The 27,145-nt window shown below is 36.7% G+C and overlaps 1 protein-coding gene across 5 annotated transcripts in view; it reads right to left on the bottom strand.

Moving 5' to 3' along the window:
- Nucleotides 1-27,145, bottom strand: part of Klf12 (KLF transcription factor 12) — a 438,598-nt gene that overhangs the window by 308,846 nt on the left and 102,607 nt on the right. The window contains exons 1-2 of one of the 5 annotated variants that reach the window (XM_071611452.1): nucleotides 26,798-26,853; nucleotides 25,736-25,827 (exon numbers count right to left, since the gene is read on the bottom strand). The exons of 3 other annotated variants lie outside the window; for them this stretch is intronic. The gene's annotated coding sequence lies outside the window, so the exon portion shown is untranslated. Of the gene's footprint in view, nucleotides 1-25,735; nucleotides 25,828-26,797; nucleotides 26,854-27,145 lie in introns of those variants that run through there. One more of the 5 variants, XM_071611451.1, reaches the window with a different exon arrangement.

The following is a 27,145-nucleotide window of genomic DNA, read 5'->3' as shown; positions in this document are numbered from 1 at the left end:
ACTGCCAGATGAAGAACAATGACATCCTTCTTTTAACCCTATGTATCAGGATGTGTTTTAAACTATCAAGCTAAAGATGTTAAAATCTTGGGGTTTTTAAGAGGCTGGTGGGAGAGAGGGAAGAATAGAGTACCCCGTATGTCTTCTCACCAGTTCACTTCCTGACACTATACACAAGTGAACCGTGGTTTTAAGATCTATGCATTAAAAAAGCAAACTTAAATTTTGAAACCAAATGAAACTCAATCAAATATATACTTGGTATCAATAAAAAATGCTTAGTTGGCACAACCGAAGAATTTCTCTACTACTTTGCTTCAGTGGGTTGCATAGCCAGATAAATTAAAGAATAAATAGCTTAAAGTTTTTTTTTTTAGCTTAAAGTTTTATACACTAAAAATCTGTGACATATTGAAGAAAAATAAGTCACCTTATTCCGTATGCAATATACTTACTTAGCTTTTCTATTAATTGTTACCTTGTATGCTTATCTGCCAATGCTAAGCAAGATAAATCCATTCAAATGCATAGTAAACAGTTTGCTCAGGGAATAAATTTATTTTCTAGTCCATCACAACAATAGCTGATTAAAATATGTTGTTCTTATTCACTTTTGAATTAATTCACATGAAATACAACAAATATTTATTAAATTGTGGGGAAAACATTCCATCAAACTGTAAAACCTGAGTAGAAAAACAAACGGCACATGCTTAATTATGGCTGACATTTAAATGAAATTTGCATTCCCAAAATATTTAGCAATAATCAGAAAATATCAGACAAAGTATTTTTAGGATACTTGCATATTCAATACCTTCACACCTCTGAACCCAAGAAATGTGGGTTTTATAATATAATTTGAAAGAGGGATCAAAGAATTGAATAATTTGTTTTACTGACATTTTGACATAGTGATTCAGAAACATGAGGAATTATTTCATTTTTTTAATGTCTATCTTATGTGTTGCCGAGTGCCTTGCTGAGCAAGTTTTAAATACCTGAACTCATCACTCTAGCATGTAGATTTAGACATCATATTCTTCATCCTACGTATCTCATAATCCACACACTAAAGCTAGCTATCAAAATAATCAATTAGCATTTCCCAATGATGAGCAAGTTAATAGGCTGTCAAATAGGTTGCATAACCATATGTTTCTCTCATAACTAAATACCAGAAAAATCAAAATAATATTTGTTGAGAATGAAAAATTTTAGGGTGATTCTTATTTGTAAGAACCAAAAAAGACCCCTTTGAAAACTGAATACTAAAATTTCAGAGAACCAACACAAATATACTCTAGCAACTGATCTCAAGTGATATCATGAACTTACTTATATATGTTAGAAGGTAAATATATTCTGTTCATTTATCCATGAATCACCTACATGGTGGGAATGAAGGATATGAAGAATAATATGGCACAGCATCTGATTTAAAATAGCTTACACTCAACAAAATGCATCAAGTATAAATAAGCAAAGTAATTATAACAGTAACAATTCTTTGAATGATACCACATATTTAACATTGACTAGGGGCTTTTAAATACATTATCTAGTTAAATCATGTATAAAACAGCTATTCCAGTTCATAAAATATGACATCCACATTTTACAATGAAAACAACTGTTATTCAAGCCAATATTCTTCCACCCACATAAAGATACCCTCCTTATGAACAAACCAGGAAGTCTGGTGAAAGAACAGATTGGAGGTTGAGGAAAAGACAAAGTTCATTCTAGAAAAATGGGGGACAAAAGACATGTCAGGTAAAGAAGGCAAGTTGGGGGTGAATACATTTAAGTCTGATTTTGAGAATAAGCATACATGTGGGTAGATATGTATATTGCACAGAGAATACGTTTGAATATGCACACACATATGCAAAAATGTCCTATGAATCAACATTGTTTCATTCATCAGCCTATCCCACTGACAGGGGGACTCTAATATAAAAAGGAAGATTTGTGTCAAGTGAGTAAGAAACAATTCTGAAAGTCTAACCTCTACTGCCTTAGGTGTATAGTTGTCTTACATAAAGGGATTTAGAGTACATATGCTAAATCAAGAACACTGATATGATTTTTTTAATTCTATGAAAAGTTACATAAGAACTTTTTTCATGAATTGTATGCCATATGATTCTTGGTATTTCTAACACCTCTGATCAAATATTTCAGATACAAATATGAATCAATAAAAAAAAAAGCCCATGGATAACACATGTGTAAATGTACATACATACAGCCAAGTGCTGGAGGAAAACTGACCAAGGAGAAAATCCTGAAGAGTATGCATGTTAGAAAAGTAAGTTTATCTTTAAAAACAAATTAAAACAATAATTTTAAAAAATGACTGAAAAATAATAGTGTGGCACCAAGGCCTGTCAAAAGCGTTTTGAAATAATAATCTCAAAGCAAATATTGCATAACTGTTTTCCATAATGACTGTACTAATCCACATTCCCACAAACAGTGATTATGAGTTCCCCTTTTTCCACCAATTGCAGCAACATGAATGAAACTGGATAAGCTAAATAAGATAAGTCAGTCAGGCACAGAACCACAGATTCTGCATATTCTCACTCATTTGTGGAAGCTAAAAAAAGTTGATCTCCTGGGTCCCCCAGGAGTTCATGGTTGGGAGGCAGTGGAACCTTGAAGAGAAGGGATCCAACACAAGGAGTCTGGGTCACTGGGGCCCTACCCTGGGAAGGGATGAATATTGTTTAAGGAAATACACTTTGTTCTCTTGAAAGAAGATGTGATAAAGAGCAAGACTGGTCCATGCTTACTCTCTCTGGTGTCCTGTCTTGCCACATGATCTCTGTCACACAGACTCCCACCATGATGCTATTCACCATGACAGAGCCAACAGGGCCCTCAGCAGAGATGAGCAGATATCAGTGTTCTGCAAGCTAAATAAATCCTTTTTGTCATTTTTATTGGTTCTTTCTTGTTGCACATGACAGTAGAATCAACACTGATATAATTATAAAAGCATGGAATGTACCTTGTTCAAAGTCAGGCCCCTGTACCTTTCCTTCCCCTTCCCTCTCCCCAAATCCTGGTCCCTTCCCTCTATTGATTTTTCTGCCATTTGCCCATTGTAATATTTAAATTAATTTACAGTGGGTGTACATGATGGGAAGATTCACTGTGGTGTACTCATATATGTCCACAGGAAAGTTGTGTCAGATTCATTCTGCTGTCTTCCCTTTTCCCATCCCCCACCCTTCCTTCATTCCCCTTTGTCTGCTCCACTGAATTTCTACCTCTCCCCACTATTGCGGGTTAGCATCCACATACAGAGAAAACATTCAACCTTGGGGCTTGGGGATTGGCTTATTTCATTTAACATGACAGTCTCCAGATCCATCCATTTATCAGCAAGTGTCATAGTCATTCTTCTTAAAGTCTGAATAATACTCCATTTCTTTACCCATTCATCTGTTAAAGGGCACCTAGGTTGGTTCCACAGTTTAGCTATTGTGAGTTGACATGCTATAAATATTGATTTGGCTGGGTGACTGAAGTATGCTGATTTTAAGTCTTTTGGGTATAGGCTGAGGCATGGTATAACCAGGTCAAATGGTGGTTCCATTCCTAGTTTTTTGAGGATTTGCCAAACAGGTTTCCATAGTGGTTGCACCAAGTTGCAGTCCTACCAGCAACGTAGGAGTGTACCCTTTTCCCCACATCCTCTCCAACACTGTTACTTATGTTCTTGATTGCTGCCAGTCTGACTAGAATGAGATGGAATCTCAGTGTAATTTTAATTTGCATTTCTCTAATTGCTAGAGATGTTGAACTTTTTTCTTGTTTGTTGTCCATTCATATCTCTTCATCTGTGAAATGCCTGCTCAGTTCCTTTGCCCATTTATTGATTGGGTTGTTTCATGTGTGTGTGTGTGTGTGTTTGTGTGTTTGTGTGAGGTTTGAGTTCTTTATATATCCTGGAAATTAATGCTCTGAGGTGTAGGGGGCAAAGATTTTTCTCCCATTCTGTAGGCTCTCTCTTCATGTTCTTGATTGTTTCCCTTGCTATGAAGAAACTTTTTCATTCGATACCATCCCATTTATTAATTCTTGATTTTACTTCTTGCCCTTTAGAAGTCTTGCTGAGGAAGTCGGGTCCTGAGCCGATATTTTGGGTTGTTGAGCCTACATTTTGTTATAGCAGGTGCCGGATTTCTGGTTTTAATTCCTAGGTATTTGATACACTTTTGAGTTTTATGCAGGGTGAGAGACAGGGGTTCAATTTCGTTCTACTACATATGGATTTCCAGTTTTCCCAGCACCATTTGTTAAAGAGGCTATATTTTCTCTAATGTATGTCTTTTTCTTTACAACTAGCCAGCCTTAGTTATTTAGTTAAAGCTACAGAAGATTGACTAAAACAGTTCTCAGAACATAGAAATGAAAAACATTAAAGGAGATAGAGATGATACTTGTTCTGATCTGGTCACTACAAATTCTGTACATGTTTTGAATTATCATATGTAAAAATACTGTGTCAATTTAAAAATATTGCATGATTGTAGGATTAGAAATCTATTTAGAGAAATACATGAAAATACTAAAATTAAGACTCAGCCCATATGCAAATATATATAGTATGCCTAATTTTTAAGAAATATTCACAAGTGAAATAATCAAATCATTGTGGGCAAGCAGATTAAATGCTCACATGTATTTCCCCAAAAAGTAAGGGTAATGTGTTTTTACATTTTACACACTGTGTCATTCAAAAACCACCAGCCTTCTTGTAATCCCAGCAGCTTGGAAGACTGAGGCAAGAGGATCACAAGTTCAAAGCCAGCCTCAGCAACTTAGCAAGGACCTAAGCAACTCAGTGAGACCCTGTCTCTAAATAAAATACAAAAAAAGGCTGGGGATGTGGCTCAGTGGTTAAGCACCCTGGGTTCAATACCTGTAACAAAACAAAAACAAAAAACAGACTTTAAAAGAAAAGAATCATTTAAATTCTTGAACTTTATTCCTGAAAATGGGTAAATAAATCTTGGAAGATACACGGAAGTAAGGCTGCTGGACAAAGACCCGAATTCAAATCATTCACTGCATAGATGGTGAAAGTGGTAGAATTACAGTGATCCTGGATTCAGTAAATACTTTAAAACAAATTTACCAGGGGCCAGCACTCCTCCAGAGACTCTGCCACATATTAACTTGTTCTATTCCTTACAACCGCATAAGGAAGGTGGGATTATTTTTCTCAATTTACAGAAGTGGAAACACAGACAATAATTTGCCTAATAAACAGCAAAATCAGGATTTTAAAAAGTACCAGCTGAGATTTGGTCTCATGATCTTAATTACTATTCTATAACGATTCTGATAAATAAACATGGGAAAACCTGCTCATGCAAAGCACAACGGTGAGGCGCCTTTATTTGTACAAAATATTGATAAAGCAAGCCAAATTCAGCAATATGGCATTAAAATAATGAGATTAAAACAGGTATCTCTGAACTAAAGGCGTAATCTCATTTTCTCCACAAAGAGAAAATAATATTCCAAATCTTAGATCATCTGAAATCTTGCCAATATTACTATGAGGCCAGTTTTAAAAGCTTCTTCCCTAATTAAAAATTAATACTTTCCTTCAATAACTGTTTATTTTTACAGAGTTTCTAAGAATTTAGATTTGTGTACAATCTCCTCCAGGAAACCTGAGATTCATTCATTTAAACTCCTTTTTCTCTTGCTTCAGTATTGAATCCAAACATGCACAGACACAAATTTCAATTTTTCATACCACAAATAAACTTCACTCTTATAGAATAGTCAATTTCAAAAATACATTTAAAAGGAGCCTTTCTGACCTGTACTTAAGTCTCTTATCCCAAACCACTAATTAAAGTATGAAATTTTAAAAAATATGACTTATCCAGGAGGAATAAGAAAGAGAAAAAAAGGGGATAGACCAAATTATATTGCTATATTATGTCCATATACAAATATGTAACAATGAATCCCCTTGTTGTATATGATTTTAACGCACCAATACAAGAAAATGATTTACCATTCTTTTTGTTAAGTGTTTCCCTCAGGTCTGAGTGTTTAAATCCAACTAAATGACATTAGTTTATTTTCTGATTCTGAAGGTAGTGATACAAACATAATATTTAACAATCTCAATAAATTAACAAAATAATAAAAGAGTTTGCATCTCCTAAAGAAAGCTAGGCAGGAAAAGAGTTCATGCTTTCCAATAACTAAATTCCCCAAATGGCATAAAAATTTAATAAATTAATAAAGAAATATAACAACTATAAAACCCCTAATCATATGTACTTGTTAATTTTCTCACATATATCTAAAGATGAAAAATATCTAATATAGCATTTAGAAGGCTGGCTGTGGTGTGCTTTACTCTGGAAAAGCATTGATCAATCTGGGGACAGTATGTCCCAGGTATGTGATTTTTCATAAAACTCTGTCTCTTCAAAGAGCCAGAACAAATGCATTTCAGTTCAGGAGAAACAAGTAGATGACAACTAGCTAGTTCTCAGGCACAGAGCCAAGAAGTGCACACACAAATCTGTCATTCACCTTTAATGTAGAAATAGAATCTAATCAGACTCTACTGGACACAAGTGCCACATGAGAGCAAAGAAAATGCTATCTGGAGGTCTTTTTAGATCGTGATTTTTGTCCAAAACAGACTCATTTGCTTCACCACAGAGGATTGCTGGTTGTTAACTTCCATAAGAGTATCTTTTATTTTTACTCTTAAGCTTCAAAACTCCAAAGTGCTTCAACTTTCAGAATCATAAAACACATTGTGAAATACGGTCCTACCCCAGCTTCTCTCTCTCTCTCTCTCTCTCTCTCTCTCTCTCTCTCTCTCTATATATATATATATATATATATAGAGAGAGAGAGAGAGAGAGAGAGAGAGAGAGATAGATATAGATATATAGATATAGATATTGTTGTAGATGGACACAATACCTTTATTTTATTTGTTCATTTTTATGTGATGCCAGGGATTGAACCCAGTGCCTCATGCATACTAGGCAAGAGCACTACCACTGAACCACAACCCTTTCCCCCCCAGCTAACTCTTCTTAAAGGACTCTTATTTGGCTCAGGGCCTTTACCTTTCTTCACCATATCTGGGTTCCAACATAGAAATTTTTCTCCTGCCTTAAAATGTTCAGAAAATCCACTAAATTGCTATTAACTTTAGGCTAGCTCTACGTACACAGTGACAGGTCAATTTCTGTTGTTCCCCAGATGTTTGATCACAGCTCATATTAAATCTGCTATCATCCCCTCTACCCCCAAGTGGTCTCTGATCATTATTGTACATTTGACACAGAGGACAGGAACCAGGAAAACTCTCTGAATGACTTATCCGCATTCTCTATGACCATTATCATCAGGTATCTTTTTACAAACCCTCCAAAGGGGTGTGTTCCAAGATGCTCCATAATTTTAAGGTACACTTTGTTAGTGTCTGATGTCCTTGGAAGTTCAACTACAAGAGTTGCAGCTGTTGACTTCCATGGATAATTCCTAAGTGAACACATTTAGGACAAGTTAGTTTCCCACCTACATCATACTCCACTTCTTTCCCACATATGTATCATTGAATAACCCAATACACATTTATCATTTGTCTGGAACTGTGATAGACATGAGTGTTTACAGCCATGATTGCCCTGCTACAAATGACTACTACCTAGTAAAGAGAAAGAGCCACTTCCAAGAACCCAAAACTGAAGTTATTTTTTTTTTTTCCTTTAAAAAAAATCCTTCTTCTAGGTTACTATTTCAGTCTGTGAAGCCATCAACATCCATTCACTACAACATTGTCCCTGACTAAATTTTAACTTCCACTTTTACCAACATATAACAAAAATTCTGGTATTTGTTTATTCTTTCCGAAAACACTTCAGATCTATTTCTAAAGTTTCCCTCAACTTTTCATTTCATGTCAGCCATTTAGCAAGTCTGGATTCCTGTTAATCTATCTTGCCTCTAGTTTCTGCTCTTTCCAATGTACATGATAAATGAGGTTATCATATTTAAACATTTTTTCATGTGATCTCAATCATAAAAAGTGATCATTTCTTTCAAATTAATTTCAATTTATTCTGACTTTGTGGCAGTTTTGTGGATATTTCCTCTTCTTCCACTAGGAAAAGTTTCATCTACGCTCAACAGATTCCCAGTCCCCCATTATCATCTCACAGAGCCACAAGAAAGGCACTGAGTCAAAGCAATACAATGTCATTATCTAAAAACAACAATAGAACAAAGAGAATAGCCTTTAAAACCCCACTATTAGGGGCTGAGGTTGTGGCTCAGTGGTAGAGTTCTTGCCTAGCATGTGAGGCACTGGGTTCGATTCTCAGAATGACATATAAATAAGTAAATAAAATAAAGGTTCATCAGCTACTAATAAAAATATTTTTTAAAAAAACACTATTAGCGTCATAGACAGATATCCCGAATGAAATCAGAAAAACACAGGATTATTTGTTATCAAACCCCAATTCAGCTTATGCTAGAGGTCTAGCCAATGTTACAAACCATAAAAAAATCAACGTTATTAAAAAATAAAACTTTTACTCATGGAAAATATTATGTAGTCAAAAATATGAAGACTCCTACCACATTAACACATGAATTTAGTGAGGTCACTAAATAAAAGGTAAATATACCAAAAGCAAATTTAAAAGTCAAAAAATTTATAACATTAAAAAATTAAATATCTAAAAATAAATGAAATCAAAGATGTTAAAAACATTTACAATGAAAAAATAAAACATTTGAGAGAAATGATAGTAGTTCTGGAATAACTGCAAATATAAAAGATGTTCATGGGTGGGAAAGCTCACTATGAAAATGTAAATTCTCCTCGAACTGACCTGCAGATTCAGTACAAATCCAGTAAGAACTCCTAGGGGTGTATGTGTGTAGTAGACAAATGATTCTAAATTTAATTTTTTTGGAAAAAAATAGGATTTTTTCATGGACTCATTAAAGGCACAGATTCATAACATAGAATACCAAAAGCACTAACAAATAATAGCTAATAAAATGAACAAAACTCAAAATCAAAGAAGGAGGGGAATAAGGATTGTAATGCATTCCACTGTTGTTGTGTATTAAAAAATAAAATAAAATAAAATCAATTAAAAAAAAAAAAGAAGGAGAGGAGCTGGGAAAATAGCTCAGTGGTAAAGCACATGCATAGCATGTGCAAAGCCCTGGGTTCAATCTCAAGTACCACACACAAAAAAAGTTTTCACACATTCATACAATAATCACTAAAAAGAAAACATGTAAGAATATCATAATGATACTATATGCAACCACTTAAGTACTATAAATAAAACAAATGCCCAACAAAAGCAGAATGGTTGAGTTATAGCATATTCAAATAATGAGTGCTACATAGCACTGCGAAGTAATGAACTGCTACATAAGGAAACGTGGATAAAACTCATAAACTCCATAAGAAATAAACCAGTTACAAGACTTCACACAGTATGGTTCCATTTATACAGATTCAAACAGACAAAACTAACAGATGGTGGTGACAAAAGTCAACATTGTGGTTACATGTGGAGAGGGTAAAGAGTAGAATGGAATATAAGGGGAATTTGTAGAATGGGAATGTTTAAATTCTTTATCTGGATGGTAGTTTCATGGTTGTGTTACACTGAAAATTTCCTGAGGCTCATGTTTATGATTTATGTCAGTTTGCATGTTTCATTTTATAAAAAAGAAACTATCCTATAAGAGAATTTTATTGGACCAATTCATAATTTTATGATAGAGTGATGGCCAGTGGGCATGAGTCACTCCAAAGTTAGCTCTTAGCTGGGGAACCGATCAATTAACAAGAAGGGGCTACATGAGCCACTCTTGCTAACAGGAGGACAAGCATCTTAAAACACATCTAGTACCCCAGCTCTCATGAAAGATCCTTTATATTTAGCAGCAGTCTTTAATGCAAACAGATTACAAGATACATTTTGTTTGGGATTTCTGTTGTGTTATGGTTCAGATACGAGGTGTCCCCCAAAAGCTCATACACATGAAAGAAACACAATGGATGATAGTTCAAATGCGAACCAACTAGGTTATGAGAGACTTAACCTAATCAGTGCATTCATCCACTTGAATGGATTAACTAGGTGAAAGCAGGCAAAGTAGGGGTGTGGCTGAAGGAGGTGGGTCACTGGGGGCATGCTTTTGGGGAATACATTTTGTCCCTATTGAGCCTAGTTTAATCTCTGCTTCCTGATTATCATGTCCTGAGTTACCTTCGGGCAATAGAGTTGGTCATCTACGAACTGACACCTCAGAAATGGTGAGCAAACTAATTTCTTCTCCTCTAAAAATTGTTCTGTCAGGTCTTTTGGTCACTGAAGCACAAAAGGTGACTAAAACATATTGTTAGCAATATGCTGAATTATGGTAGTTTCCCTAGATATTACCTGATTGGTGAGATTTCTGTCAAATTACAGAAAACAATATAGCTACTCTTCCCTAATTACTCTGCAATACAACCATTAAATACCATGCCTCAGTTGGCAAGTTAGTGAAACTTTCTGCCTCAGCTTCCGCCTATGAAATTGAGGGCTTATAAGATCATCAAGGCTCTTTTCATTTATAAAGGTGTGGCTCCAATGAATTCTACATTTTAAAAATGTACAGGTCTTCAGGGCTTATGTGATGAGCTAGAATAAATACTGGCTAACAGAGTTTGAGTTTTAATTGAGCATTGATGAACTCATCATCTACAACCAATCTTTTCATTCCTAGCAGCTCCCAGCCTTTTGGGTGAGGAATAAAATAGGTAACTATTATGTCAGTTGTCACTCCTCTCAACTTGTATAGCACACTCTGAGTAGATATTCTTAGGAGATAAAAGTGAGGGTTATAAAGTGAACCATTTTCACTACTTCTCTAAGCTATGCTTAGAGACACAGAAGCAGCTGAATGATCTTCTGGATGTGGTCAAAAAAAAAAAAAAAGATGTACTCGTGGACTTGGAGCATTCTGAAGGTAAGCAAAGAAGATTTCTAAGTACAGTTCAATAAAGCACAGCATCCTAACAGAGTTTATCTGTGACTGTAAATAATTTCTTTCCCTACAGTTTTACCAGAGATGTTTAGAGTACTCAAAAACATATCTGTCACTTCATCTTGTATAATTTAAAGCAGTTTGTTACTTACGATTTTATCTCAGTAGTAAAAATACAATGCATAAAAAAATCAGAGAGTGTGGTAAGTACTTTACACACTTTATCTTAAGTAATCCTCACTGTAACCTTGTGGGAAAAGGATTTAACCTCACATAACAAGTGAAAAAATAGAGTTTGATGGCTATCCAACTGCACAGCTGAGATTTAAACTCACTTCTGTCTGATTCCCAAAGAGCATACTCCTTCCCTCCTGCCAAGGCGCACTATAAGCCACAGGAAGGAGCTGCGTGGCACTGGTGTGTATGCCAGACGGCTGAGGCCTCAATGGGAGTGGAATGCGAGTGGATGAGAGGGGGACAAGGGTAGAGACAAGTGAAAACAGCTCAAGGAGGAGCACAGGTGGAAATGACTGGTGTGCACCAGGAGTACCATGAAGCACTGGAAGAGTAAGCGGCTCCCTGTAGCACTGACTCTGGATGCAGGAGGTCACCAAGTACGTAATCCTCTACGCAGGAGCCAGTGATGAACTTGACCTTGCTATCCTCTGGGTAGCATTTATCCACGTGTGTTCTAAGGGTTTACGAGGTCTAAATGACCAGGTCACAGAGCCTGGTCTGTTTGCAATGGAGCTTTGCTCAGAGACACAGACAAGAAACACACACACACACACACACACACACACACACACACACACACACACACACCCAGAAGCCCCAGGGACTCATAAGTTACTGGAAAGCAGCCTTCTCATTCTGAATAACTACAGAATTCATCAAAGGCGATTATATTTTCTTAATTCACTTTACTCACTTCCTGACGCTGGGTCTACTTTGTACTGCCCTGAATTCAAATTCCAGCTTGTCTGTTGTGAATTATATTTCCCTGGCCTAGTTCCAGTCTCCCTAAAATTCAATTTTTTTTTTCACATCCACAGAAGGACTATAATATTGCCTACCTCGCTATATTTGCCACTTTTGGGGAATCTAAGAAACAAGATCTGCAGAGGGCATTCAATAAAAACAGAAACTATTAGCAGGGTGTAGTGGTGCACACATTATCCCAACAACTCAGGAAGCTGAGGCAGGAGGGTTGCAAGTTTGAGGCTCGCCTCAGCAATTTCGTGAGGATTCTGTCTCACAATAAAATAAAAAGGGCTAGGGGTGTAGCTCAGTGACAGAAGACTTGCCTAAGCATGTGTAAGTCCCTAGGTTCAACCCCCAGTACCACACACACAAAGAGATTATTAACTTACTATTTTTCTTAATGATAAGTACTATTTTTGTTTTTAAAATACAGATCTTAGTAATACTACAAGCCACAGTTGCTGCTGTTACCCAAGCAGATCAGAACTTTGTCATATGAACCTCTTGTCATCTTAAGTTATGCTAAGGGAACTGTAGTCCCTAAAGACAGCCAGATCTCTGGAAAACATACACTACCATGTCACACTCTTTTCATAGAGAATGAGAAGCAAGAAGACTAGCTTATAATTGTCCACAGTAATATGATCCAAATAAATTAAAACACACAAGGGTAATCTCATTTTGAAAACCCATCATCCAGAATTCCTACTTATGGAGATTTGTTTTAGTTCTATTTTTTAAAATTTAATCTATTCCAGAATTAGACTTGAATTTTCAGTAACTTCTACACTCTCCATTTTATTACCTCCTTAATACCATCATTATTATTCCTACTATTATAAGAAAATCCACATCTTAATCACTTTCACTATGACCTTTAATCATTCATTCACTGAATCAAATACTTAAATTCCTTCCTCCCCTTCCAAGTAAATTCCCAGTCCATATAAAAATAAAAGGATTCTATATTCCCAAAAGCATATGTCAGATTTTATTCTTTTTTAATTTCCATGAATGCCTGAGTCAAAACAGTATAAAATCTCTGCTCACAGCACTAAAAGGCACAAGGCTAAGAACTGTCTGTGGTCCTTCCAGTAGCCACTAGCCACATGTGCCCAACTGAGCATCTGAAATGCGGTTGGTCCAATGCAAGTTGTTCTGCAAGGATGAAATACAGAATGTGAAGACCTGATAGGTAAACTAATTTTTAATATTTCAATATCATTTTATATGCTGAAACAATAAATTTTTGCATGAGAATAAACATATAATTTTAAAATTAATTTCAACTGTTTTTTAATCATTTTTAAATGTGGCAATTTGAAACTTAGTTATTTAAGAGGCTTCATTTATATTTTTATTGGACAGCACCAGTAGAGGTCTCACATTTAAAACCCATGCCCAACACATTGGGAATTTCCCTGGCCTTTTATTGTATGTTATATAGACCTGAATGGTATGTCTGCTTTGTCCACTAAACTCTCAAAAGAGGTTTTGCTGTTTAATCTAGCATTTCTTTATCTGGATGTGAATTTATCACAACATGTCCTGTTAATTAAGCTCAATCTTCTTCCCCTTGGAGGCTATAATTGTGCAGAATGTATCTGAACCCAGAACCCACCCCCCAGTCCACTGCTATGTCCTAAAGAATAACTGTATTTGGATTAATAAAATGTAACCCATTCTGTGTCACTCAGCCACCCTGCTGCTGCTATAAAATGCATTGGACAACACATTTTCAAGCCGAACACAGCCAAGGATATTATGTCACAGTGCCATTTGGAAACTCAGGCCAAACAATCTTCTTAATTTCTAAATGTCAAACCTCCTGACAATAACATTTTCATCCATCCTGTGAGTGTCTTACTCTTGTTCCTTGTGTGCTTCTCCTCAGGCACTCTTCTGAGTTAACAAATTTGATAATCTAGTTTATAATTTTCATAATGTATTAAAGTAGTAAAAGGATTCACTGAACATACAGGGAATTTTGCAGCTGTTTGGCTCTTTTGTGGACAACTAGCAGCACCTTAAAAAAAAATGACCACATGTTTTAACTCTAACCAATCATTTGTCTCACAGGGCTATATGTAAAGACAAGGTTTTTAAACATAATCTCTACCAAATATCCCTGGCCTACTTGGAGAGGGCATTTAGCAGGGAGCCTGCTGTCACCTGGACCATCCCTATTAGGCAGCACATGCAGCACTGTGGTCCAGAGACACTGACTCAGAAGGCCTTTAGAGTCAACAGCTCCCCACAGCTTAGTATCAATTTCAGGAGAGACATCCATTTGAAAGGATTCCCTGAACCCTCAAGCTCAGGATACCCTGGTGGTGCCAGGCCACATAAGAAGGTGCCAAGGCCAGAAGCAATGGTGCACGCCTATAATCCCAGCAGCTCAGGAGGCTGAGGTGGGAGGATAGCAAGTTCACAGCCAGCCTCAGCAAAAGTGAGGCACTAAGCAACTCAGTGAGACCCTATCTCTAAATAAAATACAAAATAGGCTGGGGAGATGGCTCAGTGGTCCAGTCTAGTGCCACAGAGTTCAATCCCCAGTACCCAACCCTCATCGCCCCCCTCCCAAAAAAAAGAAGTTACCAAAGGCTAACTGTTATGGTTTGGAATGTGAGGTGTCCCTCAAAAGCTCATGTGTGAAACAATGCAAGAGGGTTGATAGGAGAAATTATTGTGTTCTGAGAGTCTTAACACTATTGGTGAATTAATCCCTTGCTGGGATTATCTGAGTAGTAACTAGAGGCAGGTGGGGTGTGGCTGGAGGAGATGGGTCATGCATGGCTTTGGAGTATATATTTGTACTTGGCAAGTGAAGACCCCTCTTCTCTGCTTCCTGATGATTGTGTGAGTTGCTTCCCTCTGCCACACTCCTCTGCCACACTTTTCTGCCATGATGTTCACCTCGCCTCAAGCCCGGAAGAATGGAGAATGTATGGATTGAGACCTCTGAAACCATAAGCCCCCAAATAGACTTTTCTTCCTCTAAAATTGTGCTGGCCAGGTGTTTTAGTCACAGAAGTTAAAAAGATGACAAAAATACTTACCCAATGTTTTCCAACTTTTTCACAGTATTCAACTGTCTGAGCCAACCAGCACCTGAGCATGCCTATAACTAATCACAGTGCTCCAGTTGGGAAGCGCTGGGCTGACTTATGGAGCTACATATACAAATGTTCTAAATGTAATTGAAAGGAAGGAGTATAGGAAGCCAGAATAAGACAGTGGCAGGAACAAAGAAAGACCCTTTGTTGAGGACCACTGCTATACCACTCCTGACAAGTACTGCCCTGCAGTGATACTCAAATGAAATTAGAAATCTGCTTATTTATGAAATCTAATTTTTAAAATAAGGGCAGAGTTATTTTAAACAGTTGTACTGACAAAACAGAAACCCTAAACACCACTCACATATCAGCTCCAGTTCTTGGCATGTACTGTTGGATGCAGACTTTAAATATCTAAGAAGACAAAGGAATTACAAATCACAGAGACCCCAGATTTATCTGGGTCCTTGCAACTGTGTGCCAGGAGGAACATAAATGCACACAATAAAACATGGTGCTCAGGAGGCTGAGACAGAAGAATCACGAGTTCAAAGCCAGCCTCAGCAATGGCAAGGCACTAAGCAACTCAGTGAGACCCTGTCTCTAAATAAACTCAGTGGTTGAGTGCCCCTGAGCTCAATCCCCGGTACAAAAAAAAAAAAAATGGTGTTTCTTAGTGAAACAGCAATTCAACAATTTCCCTTGTAGATTTTGTTTTTAGAATTTACATAAAAATAGTATATGAAATTTTTTTTAAGAATCACATGATTTAAAGTAAACAAGAGAGCCCGAATGAATTCCCTGCTATAACAGCCGATTTCAACCACACAAACGGAATTATTTCCCTTTTTCTAAGGAAAAGTTTGCTAAGTAGACTTTTAAGCAAACCTAAGAGAACAAGAACTTTTTAAACCAGCTCTGGAAAAATGTGATTCTCAAGGATTCTTCCATAGTTTGGAATTCTTGACAGCTCTGGACAATTTAGACTGTATTCAATTATAACCTACACTATATTCGAGAAGGCTCCAGAACATTACATTTCAGCTGTTCAGGTACACCATCCAAGTGGATATAAGATGTAGTAACACTAACATAGCAATGGATTGCCCTAATCCACACTAACAAACAGTTTTCATTGAGTATCCTGTGTTTGTTTTCTGGTAATGAATAAAACATTAAAATTGCCATTTAGAATATAAAGCACTATTGTTCTTGCAAAAGGTAAAGTTATGCTGGCTGTAGTTTAGGGTACTGAGGGCTGTTATTTATAGAATAAAACCCATTATCACTCCTCAAATATTGAACAAGAATAGTTTGTATTCAAAGATAAAGTTGCCACAGGGGACTATTGATATAGGAAATGTGGCTGGAGAGATATGGAATGCATATTAAAATTTATATACTGAAAAGAAAAAAATGTAGTTAACAGGTACATTTAATATTCCAGCAGCATCGACTGCAATTGTTAAAGTTACATTTGCTGACATTTCAATTATAACCTTCTATTTTCAGGACCTTCAGTTCAATCCAAAATTTTTCTGCAGGCCCAAAAGTATGTACTTTACAAGGTCTTGGTGTGCAAATGATTTTTTCGTTAGTGCTCAGCAGACTGAAACTTTCAGGAAAAGGACAAACGGTAAATTTGAATGTGTCTTTTCTTTCTAGACATCCAAATTGTGAAATGAACAGAGTAAGAACTTAAGACAATGCTTTCCCAGATTACACCGTGAGGTTAAGAGCTGCCCTGGATACTTAAATAGTAAATTGTGGTTTCAAGGATCAAACCCCAAGCTCTCTGAATCCTTACTCTATGCTCATGATTTCTATGGTCCACTGATTTTTCATGATCATCATTTGCTAGAAATTTATGTATTTATTTATTTAAAAAAAATTTTTAGTTGTAGTTGAACACAATACCTTTATTTTATTTATTTATTTTTATGTGGTGCTGAGGATCAAACCCAGGGCCTTGCACATGCTAGACGAGCACTCTACCACTGAGCCACAACCCCAGCCCTGTATTTTTTTTTTTTTTTTTGTACTGGATTAAACCCAGGGGCATGCAGACACTAAGCCATATCTGCAGCCCTTTTTTTATAATTTATTTAGAGACAGTGTCTCACTGAGTCGTTCTGGGCCTCCCTAAGTTGCTGGGGCTGGATTTGAACTCTCCAATCTCCTGTGTCAGACTCCTGAGCCACTGGGATTACAGGCATGTGCCAGGAAAAATGTTTATTTTTATCTTTTCTAATATTTTACAACTCACTGTTATCATATACAGAGCCACATCTAGTTTAATGTTACTGAAATCCTCCATCCATATACAGTTGGTATATGTAAAACTCTCTAAATTCTGAGGCCCCTACTAAATTATGAATTCAATGAGCATAAAGGCACTGTAGGGCCTACCAAAGTTACTTAGCCCCCCTAAAACCCAGGCTCCTCAAATGTAAATAATAATAATAATAATAATAATAATAATAATAATAGTGCCTCTGTCATAAACTGGCTATGGAAATTAAATAAAATAATGCAGACAGCGAGCTTAGCATGTGCCCAGGACATAGGAGGCACCTTGTAAATGTTGGTTATTATCAACCTTGATGTCGTCATTACTTTTATCCAATCTAGTGTCCCCCTGACTTCCACAGGGTTTGGCACATGAGAGACACTCAGTAAATAACAATGATTACTTTAAGACTTTTTAAACAACGCATTTATATATCCTCACTTGTGCCCTTTCTCTCCACAGCATTATGGAAAAATCAAACACGAATATCTGTACTCTGTTCCCTTCCAAAACACTACTCCTCACCCTAACATTCATGTGGCTAACTCGTACTTTGCATTTAGCCTTTGGCTCCCTTTCTCCTCTTGGGGTTTTTTCTTAGTAAACTTGGAGTCTACTATGATCCCAATGATGTTATCATTGGACTCACTCTTGACCCTGTTTCCACAGCCCCTAACACCAAGTATTCTTAACGTTTTTTCACTTGCTTTAATACTCCCTTAGACTGCAAAATCCAAGCCAGATACTAGCCTTTTCCCACTGTAAAGAACATAAGAGGTATTCAATAAACACTGGTTAAACAAATGAATAAGTATTTCTAAGTAACTTTTGCATTTCTTAGACTTCCCACTAAATATCACACTGGATGTAGCATTTGGCTCAACATTACAAATAAATAAAAAGGAAAAAAGAAAAGAGCCAGTTTTGTTTGTTTAATTGGGGGAAAAAGGCTTGGATAACTTCTCTTAGAGAGATGGCCATTAACATGTGAAAGCTACACATCATCACCAACCTCTAGGAAAATGAGAATTAAAATCAAAATCTAGGAGGATCTGGAATTCAAAGTCAGCCTCAACAACTCAGTGAGGCCCTAGCAACTTAGCAAGATCCTATCTCAAAAATAAGTATAAAAAAAGTTCTGGGGATGTGGCTCAGTGATTAAGTACCCCTGGGTTGAATCCCTGGTATCAAAGGGGAAAAAAAAGAGGCTAATATATAGCCATTTGAAAGCAAAAAGTGAGAGAGAATATGAAGAACAGTGAGAATCTGGAATTCTCATTCTCATGATGAAGTCTACACTGGCATAGTCATTTAGGAAAATCAGAATATCTGCTAAAATGAAGAAAAAATATTTCTTCTTACTCAGAAGTTCCACTTCTTAGTAACATACCTAAAGAACAGGTATATGGCATACTAAAAAGCACTTATGAGAACAGTAACACAGCACAGACCTCACAGATAAGAACCAGAAACAAATCCCAATGTCCATCAGCAGTAAAGGGATAAACAGGCCAGGTGTAATGGTGCCTGCCTACAATCCCAGGGACTCCACAGGCTAAGGCAGGAGGTTGGCAAGTTCGAGGCCAGCCTCAGCAACTTAGTGAGACCCTGCCCTAAAATTTAAAAATTAAAAAGTCAGGTAATATATCTCAGTGGTAAAATACACCTGGACTGAAAAAAAAAATAAGATAAATATAAAAGGATAAACAGTACTTTGAAGCTCTGATAAATTCCTATAATGGAATATTTTACAGCAATAAAGAATATCACAGTAAGGATAGAGCTCAAAAACAAACAATGTTGAGTCAAAGTAGCAAGACACAAAAGAGCACAGGTTGTTTGCAGTTTCAGGGGCAGATAGTCCCTTATGGAGATAAGAGCATGGAGTTGACTCTTGTGCAAGTGGCTGCTGGTGATTTTCCAGTTTGATTTGATTTGTTTGATTTGAGTGGATACTACATATATGTGTTTGGTTTACGGGAGTTCATCCACTTGTACATGTGTAATATATGCACTTTCCTGCAGGTGATCTATACTTTGCCCAAAAGATTAACAAAGTAAAATGACTAAAATACCATCATCCTTAAAAAACAAAAAAGAAAAGTCAATACAAGTTTATTCACACAACTGCAGAAAGACTGAAATCCTTTGAATCTGACTAGTCAGTAGATTCTATTTGAGAGCTCATCTTAATCATATTTCTAACTCTTATCTTTACTGGAAAGTTCTCTTTTAATTTATTTGCTAAATGTAGACCACATACACAAGAGCTGACATTAACATAAAAGGTGACTGAAGAGCAGAAGCAGGGAGAAATAGGAGAAGAAGTTTTCCCTAGATAAGCTGGTAACTTTCAAAAGTGATGGAAATGAAACCCAAACCCACATAGGTACTTTCATTGTAGGCACATCCATCCTTAACAATGGTCTGAGTTTGAAGTCATTGGCCATACAGCAGAAGACCCATCAGAGGCTCTGGTGAAGCTGTCAAGGGTGATCTACCCCAAGGTAGAAGAGGCAAGAAAACACCAGAGAATGCAGTTCCAGGATTGTCACCAAGGCTCTGCTACAGGCAGGAAGGGCACATGGGGCCTTGGATTCTAGGTGCACCTGCCAGCTTCACACAGCCTTCCTGAACCATGTCAAGGAAGACCATGAGAAGATGAGATGGAACAACCAAGGACATGAGAAAACCTTTGAAAGTTCTTATACGTTTTTTTTTTTCATGCTTTTCATTTTATTTGTACTATGTATACTTATAAATGTACATACAGACATATGCATATGTTATATATACATGAGTAGATATTGCTTATCTACAATAAGAGAAACTTCAGTATTGAAGGCATTTTGCCAGTTTACATAATGACATTTCTGCACAATACATTCTTTTCCAAATATCTTGCTGGTTAGAAACTTCAGAATCTGGGACTGAAGTTATAGCTCAGCAGTAGAGCGCTTGCCTCATACATGTGAGGCACTGGGTTAAATTCCCAGCACCACATGTATATAAGCAAAAAAGGTCCATCAACAACTTTGAAATATATATATAAAACTTTAGAATCTCATTCTCTCTCTCCACACCCAGCTAATTCTTTCTTATTCATGACACATGCCTAGTAATCTCCTACAAAAATGACTTCAGATGGATAAATATCCTAAAGGGTGCTCACTACTGTGTATATAGTATATGAAATAAATCAACATATGTCAATTTCAACAAGGCAAATTCACCTTTGGAAATGGATAACTGTTCAAATCATTCACAAATGTACTTTTCACTAAACATTTCATTTCTGTTTCATCGGGAATTTTGTTTAAGTCCGCGGCATACAAATATTTAGACATATTTTTGACCCTACCATAGCCTAGTCACCAAGACTGTCATATTAAAAGTCACATCATATTTTTACTTTTTACTGATGAAAACAAACATCCCCTTGGGGCTGGGGTTGTGGCTCAGTGGCAGAGTGCTTGCCTAGCATGTATGAGGCACTGGGTTCGATTCTCAGCACCACATGTCAATAAATAAAATAAAGGTCCATTGACAACTAAAAAAAAATAATAAAAAAAGAAAAAAAAAACAAACATCCCATCTCAGGCATGCTTTATTCATCCAACAGAAGTTATAAAATGTGCACAGATTAAATAAGTTTCTTTTTAAGCTAGAAGAGGAACATATTTCATTTTAATTTACAGCAATATAGTAGAGGTACACAGTTTGGGATTCAGAGGTCTACAGTAGGAAACTAACAATTGAGGCAAATAAAAAGTTCTGTTTTATGACTATTTAGGAATATTTACATATGTAATTAAAATTTTAACTGATTACATGCCAAATACAAAATTGCTGAAATTAGAATTAACTTATTTTATTGGCATTAAATTGAAAAACAATATATATTTTTCCAAATAGAACTCATTCTCAAACTATCCATACAGAAATATATTTCTGAGCTGGGGATGCAGCTGGGTACTTGCCAAGCACATGAGAGTAGCTGGATTCAATCCCCAGTACTGTCAAAAAGTTAAAAAAAAAAAAATTATTCTTTCTCTCTCTCATTTTTGTGAGTGTGTGTGTGTGTGTGTGTGTGTATAAATTCTATCCCCATACTAGTACCATCTATATGAAGATTCAAATTGAAAAGTTCCCAGCCAAAAAAGCAATTGAATTTAATTCCATTTCATTGTTAACTCTTTGGATAATAAGTATACTCATCACAAATCTGTATTAAACTACAGAATTATCATAGAAAGAAGTTTCCATTTATGTTGTTCATACTGAAAACCAGATTTTTCTGTCAAGAAGATTATTCAAAATAGGGTATTTTTGCCACTTTTTTTTTATTGGTGCATTATAGTTGTATATAATGATGGGATTTGTTACATATTCGTGCATGCAAAGTAGCTCTTTTTAACATACAAGTCTCTTGTAATCAAATACCTAACATTATACATTTAAATTTAAATAAAAGATGGGATCAGATCAATATAATTTTGCATCTTTTCTTGTAATTAAACTAAGAAATAAAATTTCTTATTTTCTTGGGAATTTGTGGAAAATGCTTCCAATTGTAACATTTTAAGAAGATCATCTACTCCTTTGTTGCCTCAGCAAAAGCAAAATAAATTGTCCAAATTGAAAACCACATCAAACCCCTCTGGTCTTTTCTTTCAGTAACCTCTGTAACAGTAACAAACTCAAATCAGGATTCCGATTCTGTGATTCCTACATCCACATGCTCTCACTGCTCAATGTCAATGCTTGGACATTAAATATAAGTGTCAGGCGGTCATAAAATCTCAACAATTCCAAAAACTTTAGGGATCAAATATAAAGTGACATTTTGCTATGTGGGGATTGAAATCTCATGGCCTGTGGCCACTTCTTAAAGGGGTTTTTCATGCTCAGAAATAAGGAAGAAACATTCAGGCTGCCTTTAAAAGGAGAACATTCTTAGAGAGATGTAGCTCAGAGTAAGAGCCCCTGCCTAGCATGCCGGAAGCCCTGCACTGGAACCCCAACACTTTCAAAAACAAAACAAGATCATCCTACATGGAATTTGGTTATCGTATCTAATGTTTATAGTCACTAACATATTTTTTCATGCATACATACTTCAAGAAGCAATTTCTGAAATTTAATAACATTTGGCTTCTAAAGAAAAATCACCAGTGCTCATGAACTAAAACAACTTTCCTATAACCAAAGTAATAGAGAAAAGGCAAGTAATCCAAGGCAGTGATGGAGCCAAGATTCTCAACTCCCCCTTCAACCTATCACAGCTCTCCGAAAGAAAGAAAATGAGAATTCTACTCACTACAGGTCAAATCCTATAAAAATGACAGCCCCACCTTAGTGATACCTAATACATCACACTTGAGGTCTTGGCGTGAGCAGCAAATTTGACAAAATGCAATGATTTAGAATGCACTCTGATTTTTCAAGTCAGTATTACTGCCAGAACCAAGAAAAATGAAAACTCTCTAAGACATGTGTTTTCAGAGATTTACAACCAGGGAGAAATAGAGAAAGGGAAGGAGATTAGGTAAGTGTTTAGACTTTCCCATCAAAATACAGACTGGAAAGGAGATTTTAACATCAGTCACTTCCTTTGCAATTTTGAAAAAGGACAACTGACAATTCCCATGGTTTTTCATTGCCATCAGGATCCAGATCCCTTTCAAATCTGCCTCGACACAGCTCCACCAAGTAAAAAAAAAACCCTATCGTAGAAAAAAGGTGGTTCCAGGTAAAGGCTATGCAGAGTGAAATGAGACATGGAAAGAAAAAAAGCATTTTGAACTAAGCTCAAAAGGAACAGTTGGTGCCGTAAGTAAAATCAGTTTGATTTGTCCCTAATAAGTATGTAAAATTGCTACTCACATTTGGAATGATCAGGCATTTGACTTGATAGCATACCCACACTTTTCTCATCAAGAGTGAAAAAGAGATGACTTACTGTAATAAATTCTGTTCTATTAACTCTATTTTAGTTTAAGGGAAATAAGGGTCCTGGAAGTTGACAGGTGGTTATAATTTCATGTCTCTAAGAAACTTTTAATAGAAGAAGTTACAAACAGGACATGATGTTCTCAAGAGAGGAATTTCTATAGAAATGACTCTGGGTAGGAGAGGTAGGGAGCACAAGAGAAGGAATAAGAGCTTTGGTGTCAGATCCAGAGAGGGCAGAGGCTGGCTAGCACAAGGTGCAGGAAAGCAGACTGCTCACATCTCCTCAACTCTGTGACTACACTTCAGTAGCATAAAGTAATCAATCAGAATCTGTGTATTGATATAAGGAAATACACAAATTCAAGTTGGTATGTTTTATTCAGAAAGCTGTTTAACAGCCATTTGGTTAGTTTCAAATTATAATTCTAAGTTAACAGTCACCTACCGATAAAATAGAAGTGCTATCACGGACCTCAAAAGATTGATATGAACGTTAATATAAGGGTGCTTAGCACAGGTACAAGAATGTCAGCTCTAACTATTATTACTTTCAAGGACTGCCATCAAGTGTTCATCTCAGAAACCACCCTCTCAGAACTTCACCAACAATGAAGTCTCCTCAATGGTATCGCAAGCTAGACCACAGCCTTCAAATAGTTCTATAGCAGCCAAATCAGCAGCGGAACAAGCATACAAAAAGGAACAAAGTGTGGTCATCAGGAAGCTAGCCAAGCATGCAAGACTGACGGGAAGACTGGCACAGAGTGAAAAGTCAATAACAGTGCACTGAGTCCATGCCTTCTTACATGAAACAGACCTGCATTAAATAAACCTCCTACGTACTTCAAATACGTGGTCATTATGTAAGAAATGGCAACAAAGGAATCCTGGAAGGTACTGAGCACAGTGTCACAGTAGTCACAAGAACCTCTTAGTCAATAACACCATAGACAGAGTCAAACAGATGGGTCTACAATATAGGATGGGGTCTGCAAGACAGGAAGGAATGAGCTTCTAGCAAGTCATCCCATAACACAGAGGCAACATTGACTGCTCAGGGAACTTCGGAACTTGGGGGGGGGGGAGAAATTTGTGTGTGTGTATATATATACACACACACACACACATATATATATACATACACACACATATATATATATACACAAAAAAAATACACACACATATATATGTATATATTATTATTATTATTATTAACCACACACACTTCCCATGGCACACAAGAAAATTTATCCCTAGCTAAATAAATTTCTGTATAGTGCCTAAGTCTGCACACATGCGCACATCGAGTCTCCTCTCTACAAATTCAATCGATTCATGCTCCAGCTTAAGAAGCCGCCAGTGGCTGCAATTGTCCTGCTGCCTCCCACTTCCACCAGATGGCATTTTCCCTATTTTGTTCCTTCTCACTGAGAATCCCCTCATTTTCACTTTTCAACCCACACTTCCATTCTCATCTCCTTAATGTGGGCCTAAGATAGGCTTTCCAAAAGTAGACCAGGCAGTGGTACAGAGAAAAGAAACAAGGTGAATCTAAAAACCACATCAGCCCTCATTCAAGCCAGCGGCAGCCACTGGGGACCACTGGGATTCCCAGACACCCTGCTCACTGGGGTCACCTTCAAAGCTGTCTGGGAAAGCACCTTGTAGGATGGAGAATCAGGTAGCAAATTTGCTTTTGTCTTAGTGGGGACTTGCCTTACTTAATCTAAATCCATCCACTATATACTTTTAAAAAAATTAAAATCTCAAAAAAGAGCTTGAAATTATAAATATCCTGATTATTTATATCCTGGTCATTCAAAGGAATGTGAAGATTTTTAGACCTACAGTTTTCAACATTGGCTGCACATGGAAATGTACTACAAGCTTTAAAACTGCCTTAGAGTCATCTGCATCTCTGACCAATGACAAGACTGGCATTGGGGCTCAGGCACTGGTAAATTTTAAAAGCCGTGCAGGTGATCTCAGTGTGCAGCCAGGGTTTAGAGACCTGTTGCAGACAGGCTAGCTCTCACCCTTTGCTCTGCATTGTAATTTTCAGCCCTTGCTGGGTATCCCCAGAGCTAAGCCCCACCCTGGCCTAGCTAAGTAGATTCCCTGAGGATGTGGTCCTAGTTTGGAAAGCTTTCCCATATGATACCAAACTGAAGCTATGATTGAAAAGAAATGCCCTTCGACTAGTGGTTCTAAGCTTTGTTTTTAGAATACCTTGAACTATTTAAAAAATTTTATAAGCTACTTTTATATCATTTATGATAGCATTGACCCTTGGGGAACTTTAAAATTACATACTTGCTTTAAGAACAGACTTGCAAGAGAAAAACAGATTATGTTCTTATCAGATACTTACAGGCAGGTGTATTAGTTTCCCAGGGCTGCTGTACAAAGTACCACACACGAGATGGCTTGTAACAGGAATTTTCTCTCTCAAAGCTCCAGAGACTGAAAGTCCAAAATCAGATTCTCAGGGAAGTCATATTCATTCTCTCTCTCTCTCTCTCTCTCTCTCTCTCTCTCTCTCTCTCTCTGTCTCTCTCTCTCTCAAGCTGTAGGAAAGTATCTATTCCATGCCCTTCTCTTAGTTTCTGGGATTGCCACAATCATGCTGTTTCTGGGTTTGTTGGCACATCCTTTCCATATTTGCCTCCCTCATACAAGTTCTCCCTAGATGTCTTTGTCTCTCCTTTTCTTTAAAAACATAATCAGAACAAATCAAGTGGGCCACCCTATTCCAATATGACCTTAACTAATTACACTGGCAACAATCAACCTTATTTCCAAAGAGGTTCCAAGAAAGATGCATTTTGTAGGACCATGATTTAACCCAATAAAGCAGAAAAGGGGTGATGGATAGCAATTACGATCAGAAACATCACCGCTTATTATGAACAGGTAAAAGATTAACAAAATTTCTAGGACCTCAGAGAAAGAAGTATGTGAAACAGAACTAAGGTTAAGGGTGTCCCCACCAGATTAGTGGAAAGAGACTCCAAGCCCTAACAGCTCACCACCACCAATGAATGCACTGGGGTCCTGCTCCAACTCCCAGATTCTGAAATACCAAGTTTTTCATAGAGTATAACTTTCAAATTTATATCTACACTGTCAGAATTAAAGAAATGTCCCTAAAAAATTTCATATGAAAGCTTGACTATTTCCCTATGTGTATGGGAATACATACATGTGAGATATAGAGTTACCATATGACGGCAGTACCATTTTCTAATCAAGAGGTATCAGAGAAAATGTGCTTTGCAGTGGATCATATACAAACCCATTCAATCATATTTGAAGTTGGAATTTTGAATTCCAACTTCACACTCCAACCAAGAGCCAAACAGTGAATTCTTCATAGTTTAGCCCCTCAATTGCCCAGCTAATATAAAAGGTTTATATACTTGATTATACTCACATGGTATAATTAGTGCAGAACTTTTATTTTCAATAAATGAAAAAAGTGAGTGTCTGTGATATTTTGTCATGCTCAAGGTTTCTTGGTGTATCAAGTTCTTAACAATGACAGCAGCAATCAGCTCCCAAGAGCAAACACGTCCATCATGAAAACATATAGTACAAAATACTGTTTTCCCAAATCCTAAATCCATAGTTACAAATTAGTTTGGTTCCTTTAGATGTTTCATCTTCTCTGCCCTGAAATGTACTATAAAATAACAGAAAAAAAAATTAACAAATTATTTTGTTCATTTAAACACTTTTTTTTTTAAAGAGGGATAGGCAGAATCATTTGCTTAAGCCAAAT

The sequence above is a fragment of the Marmota flaviventris genome, chromosome 4, assembly GCF_047511675.1.
Source record: "Marmota flaviventris isolate mMarFla1 chromosome 4, mMarFla1.hap1, whole genome shotgun sequence".
Classification (NCBI taxonomy): Eukaryota; Metazoa; Chordata; class Mammalia; order Rodentia; family Sciuridae; genus Marmota; species Marmota flaviventris.
Note: the sequence above shows the minus strand (reverse complement) of the source record. Positions and strands in the feature narration are given on the sequence as shown.